Source organism: Emydura macquarii, unplaced genomic scaffold (genome assembly GCF_026122565.2).
Source record: "Emydura macquarii macquarii isolate MOO-44397 ecotype Brisbane River unplaced genomic scaffold, CSIRO-AGI_Emac_v2 contig_1254, whole genome shotgun sequence".
In the NCBI taxonomy this organism is placed as follows: domain Eukaryota; kingdom Metazoa; phylum Chordata; order Testudines; family Chelidae; genus Emydura; species Emydura macquarii.
Genome location: NW_027131391.1, coordinates 1759373 through 1764858, shown reverse-complemented (window position 1 = coordinate 1764858; position 5486 = coordinate 1759373). Strand labels below are relative to the sequence as shown.

The 5486-nt window shown below is 44.7% G+C and overlaps 1 long non-coding RNA gene across 1 annotated transcript; it reads right to left on the bottom strand.

Moving 5' to 3' along the window:
• Positions 1-822: 822 nt before the first annotated feature.
• On the bottom strand, positions 823-4323 carry LOC137154410 (uncharacterized). Its single transcript, XR_010920209.1, has 3 exons — positions 4261-4323; positions 1768-1909; positions 823-958 (listed from the first exon to the last, which is right to left on the bottom strand). It is a non-coding gene; the product is annotated as an uncharacterized lncRNA (long non-coding RNA).
• Between the last annotated feature and the right edge of the window lie 1163 nt (positions 4324-5486).

Here is a 5486-nt window from a genome sequence, read left to right as displayed (position 1 = left end):
GGTGTTGCTGTATTGCCTTCACTGTGGTTGTGCAATCTAGTCCTTTGTTGTAACATTGCAAGGAGAGAACCCTGGAATGTTCATAATAAATCACTGATAACAAACCTGAGTTTACATTTATAATAATAGTACTTAGAATTTATATAGCACATTTCAGCTGTAGATCTAAAAATGCTTTACAGAGGCGATAAGCGTCATTATTCCTGTTTTAAGATGGGGAAACTGAATCACAGACAGGTGAAGTGACTTGCCTAAGGTTACCCAGTAGCCCAGTGGCAGGGCTGAGAATAGAACCCAGGTCACCTGAGTTAGTCCTATGCTCTCTCCATTCAGCAACACTCAAGTGAATGAAGCTTCCTGGCAAAGCTTCCTGCTTTAGACAAATGTGATGCATTGTCCAGGTGTCACTAATGTAGTACTTTAATGATCATCTTTGCAGTTCAGCTTGGAAAGGAAAATGCAGTGATTGATTATAAAATCTATCCCTGATCCTGGCATTGGACCCATGCAGGAGGACCTCTGTACTTGAGTGGGACTTGATGCAGGGTTCTGTCCATGTGAATCCAATAGCAGGATTGGGGCCTTAGAGAACTAAGTAGACATTTACTGACTGAATTTTCAGAACAGCTTTCAGAAATCCCTGCTACTATTTCAGTGTCTCCGTTCAGTGTTGCCTGAATTGGGGAGGGGCTGGGGCTACCATTTTAATGATAGAGCATTGAATTTCCCAGCAGGAGGAGCATCTCATGAGTAGATTAGGACTGAGAAAATTTAGGTCCTAATAGAAACCATTGGGAAACAGAGAATCTTAAAGTTATTTTAAGGTACATATGTTTTGTTTAATGGAAAGGATGGTTTAATCAATGGAGTGACGGTGAATCAGGTCCGCTGCCCGACTGACTATAAATGCACTAGTCCTGATCCTCTTCTGCTTTGCACCTTGTGTAATTCTTTGTACCTGTGAATAGTGAGTATAAACCATCACCTTGTACAAGTGCAAATGATGACATTAGGGTGCAAGGCAGTAGGGAATCTGGCCCAGTGTCTACAAACACAAAAACACCATGGGTCAGACTCTCAGCCCTGGGTAAGACACTTTGCACTGTTCTAAAGCCACAAAGGGGACTTAAAACTTCCCTAAAGGAGCAGCTGGGGATTCCCCTGACACAGGGGAGTCTCTCAGGGACATGAAGCAATGTAACCAACTTTACATTGCCTAAGTCCCTTGTCCATGTTGGAGCCATATCAGAGGTCAGAGGGGATGATCCTGCGCCACCAGAATGGTCTCTAGGATCAATCTTTGCTTAGTCACCTGTGCCTCCCCTCTACGAGCTCAAGGAAGCTGAGGATCTACATTCCTGTGCTATCTTTTTATCATCTTCTTAATCCCTCACTTTGGAACACCTACAGTACCACTCTGTGATCTAACAGGAAATCTCTTCTTCTTCACCCTTCCCAGCACCAACTAAGATAAAAACAAAGGAACTTGAACAGGTCAGCACTCAAACCCCTAGCTAACCACTCACATCAACAATGCCATCCTGGAGGGCTACTCTGCTCAAGGGAATGTGAGATTCTGAAAAACCCTTTCCCTGTTTTAAGAGTCTGAGTGGGGTTTGGGCCTCCCAGAGCAAATAGACATAGTGGGGAAAATAATAAACATTTAAATATAAAAAGTTCAAACAAAGCAGGAAATATCAGCTTCATGCTGTGTGACAGCTAATGCAATGTGTAATATTTTAGAGACATGCCACTTCCTGGTTTTACCTTGGGCAGCGTATAACCATGTGGGGAGTTTCCCAAGTCTGTAGATGGTGATGTTGCTTTATAAATGGACTCTTCCCATCCTAGTATATTTGTTCCTTTTGACTTTAGTATATTACATCTTGCCTGCATGATTCATTGCTTTCTGCAATAGAGAAAAAAGAAAATATATTTCTAATAATCTGTTTTAAAAATTAAATTCCCATTGGATTAGTTTCATTCTTCAGTTGTCATGCTGTTCCTTGCTATAACAAACAGCCACAGGTGTAGGTTGAGGATTAAAAAAATAAGAGGATGGTGTTTTCTCCCTGTTCTTTCTTGATTCCACGTGGATGGAAATTTCTAGTTGTGACTTCTCCAGGACTACTTCCTGATAGGAACAGTAATATGATTCTGTTAATTTTAATGGAGCATTTGTGATTGAGTAGACAAGATAAGTGGCTATATGTAGTGTAGTTATAGCCATGTCATATAGCCAGGATATTAGAGAGAGAAGATGGGTGAGGTAATAAAAAAGATATTATCAATAAAAATATTACCTCACTTGTCTCGCTAAATGAGGGGGTGGCAGTCAGGAGAATTGGAGTGTAAACCGGCATCTGATACTGACTTGCTTTTGCGAATCCACAAGTCACTTTACTCCTCTGTCTAGTTTCTCTAACTGTGAAGGGGGATAATGTAGTTGAACTGGGCAAAACTGGTCCACTTTTGTCTCAAATGTTTGGCTCAAACATTGACTTCAGTGGGAATTGGAGATGGTTGGCATTTACCAGGATGAGGCCCATAATGAGCATTGATTGACTGTTCCATCCAGTCTGTGGGCCCAATTCATCCTTTAGTATTGCTCCTCTCAAGTCAGTGATGTTATACCAGGGATGAATTGGATTCAATAGCTCCAAGAGTTAATGAGGGTTCAGTGTAACTCACATTCTCATTGATTCCAGAGCTTTAAATCCATCATGGTTCATTGCCATGGCCGTGGAAACTGCAGCCTCTGCATGGACCTGCTCTAAAACTCAGGGAACAGTCCTGATTGAATTGTTTTTACTCTTGGGGATTCAGGCACAGCTGTTCAGGAAAGATAATGTGCAGAGGTGTTAACAGGCTAATCTACCTTGAATGGTCCCTTACATCTGTTACTCCTGAGGGAATTCTGTGCCAAAATATTAAAAATCCTGTGCACAATATTTTAAAATTCTGCATATTTTGTCAAAATAACAATATAATCACACCCGTTTCAGTTATTTTGGTAATTGTTTCAAAATACCCATCAGCAAGTATGTCTGTAATGACAGACCCAAAAAAAAAAAAAAGATTCAGGAAATGTTTTTTGACAAATAGATTCCTTACTAGGCATATTAATACAGAACTTTGAGTAATTCATTTTACCTACAGTACAGACATGTATTTCCCACATGCCTCAGAAGCAGTGCAAAGGCTTGGGGGGAGTCAGGGGTAATGGAGGAGCTCAGGGAGAGAAGTATTTGCTGGGAAGAAGCCTGGGAATGAACCTGGAGGATTATTGGGTGTGGGAAGTATGGAACAGTGCTTTTTGTGATGGAGGAAGGGATTGTTAGGGAGTTGGGGAGCCTCCCCCATGCGGACCCTGCCTAACTCCTAGCTTCTCTCATTCAGTCAGGCACAGCTGCCTCTGTCCTCATGTGTCCCTGTTCCTCCCTCCCCAATGGCCCATCACCCCCACTCAACCACCCCTCCTCTCCCATCCCCATGTGGCCCTGCAACCCCTTCTCCTCTGTCCCTATTTGGCCCTGCCCCCCCACTCTGCCACCATCCACATCCCCATGTGTCCCTGCACTCCACTTAGCCATCCGTCCCCATCTTCCCTATGCGTCCCTGCACCCCTTTCCTCATTCCCATGTGTCCCTGAACCCCCACTCAGCCACTCCCCTCCCTACTGTCCCATGTGTTTTTGCACCCTCCTCCCCCATGTCCTCATGTGACCCTGCACCTCCACTCAGCCACACCCCTCCATCCCCATGCGGCTCTGCACCCCTACTCAGCCACCCTCCTCCCCGCTGTCCCCATGTGTCCCTGCAGCCTTCTCCTCCATGTCCCTATGTGGCCCTGCCCTCCCACTCAGCCACTCCCACCCCCATGTGGCCCTGTACCCCTCTCCCCTGATCCCCATGTGTTCTTGCACCCTTGTCCTCCATGACCACATGTGGCACCTTCACTCAGCCACCCCCCCATTCCCATGTGGCCCTGTCCCCCCCACCCCCCAGCTCCTATTCAGACCCTGTCCCAGGGTATCCTCTCCCCTGATCCCCATGTGTTCTTGCACCCTTGTCCTCCATGACCACATGTGGCACCTTCAGCCACCCCCCATTCCCATGTGGCCCTGTCCCCCCCAGCTCCTATTCAGACCCTGTCCCAGGGTATCCCCCCACTAGCCCTTCTGAACCCCAGTCTGTGACCTACCCAGCAGCCTCATGTGCCTCACGCTTTCTGTCCCTCCCATATCCTGTTCCTCCTCACCTGGCCCCATGGGCAGGGTGCTGTTAGGAACACAAACCCTTCTCTTCCCTATCCACAGAGGGCTGCTCTTGCCTGGAGCAGCTGCCCTCTGTTCTGGTGCCACTATAGCCCCTGGTGGGTGAAATGCATAACTGCAGCACCTATCTGGCAGAATGTATTTTCTGCAGAGAAAAAAAAAATCTGCACGGGGACATGTATTCTGTGCATGATCAGTTGCTCAGAATTCCCCCAGGAGTAAATAAGTGATAACTATTTATGCTAAACAATCTGTTCCACCTTGCATTTTTCTGTGACGGTGGGAGTACCTTTCCCAGGCCTGAAGAAGAGCTCTGTGTAAGCTCAAAAGCTTGTCTTTCTCGTCAACAAAAGTTGGTCCAATGACAGATATTACCTCACCCACCTTGTCTCTCTAATATATGTCTCTAAGTCATCTAAAATACTTGTAGCTACTTGTGGCTTCTTTCAAAAGCCACCTCTTTTTCCTAGTTAGGGGGGTGAGGAGTTCAGCCAGGTAATTGGCTGAAGGCAGTGCATTGTCTTACCAGTGTTGGGAAGTATTTCTTTGTTCCTAGACAAACAGAAATGTTGATATCTTGGGTATATGACCAATCTCTCAGTATTGACAGGGCCCTGGAAATAAACATACACAATAATAAAAATGTCAAAGTCAGGGCCTATATCTGCTCTCAAATACCAGGGAGCTCTGGTTCACAAAGAAATGTTAGAGTCTAATTCACTCTTAAGGAATAAGTGTTAAAGGAGCAGAGAAGCCAAAGGACATACATTCTCTGGGGATCAAGTTTAATAATAATCTCTGAAGAGCTTAGTTAATGGTAACTGGGAAATATTTGGAGATTTGTATGTGTGTTTCCCTTAAAACAGAAATTAAACCCAGCTCTCCCCTTTGGAGTCAGTGACATATTAACCTACGGGCTGGACAGGCCAAGGCTTAGTAAATGAGGAGTAACATTCAGCAGTCAAAAAAGGGAGAAAATTGGAACATTCAGATAATTTTCACTTCAGTTTAATGGTGTCATGCTTCACTATTGCCCACTGGATAGGTTTCTCTGATCATTATGTCCAGAGGATTATTGTATATACTCAAAAGTTGAGTATATACAATATTTACAGAATTTAATGGTGCAGTAGGCAGCCTTTAGGGGGTGGCCAGTAGGGATAAATATTTTGTTGAATGTCCCAAGGTGGAGTGGACACGTTTAGTCTAG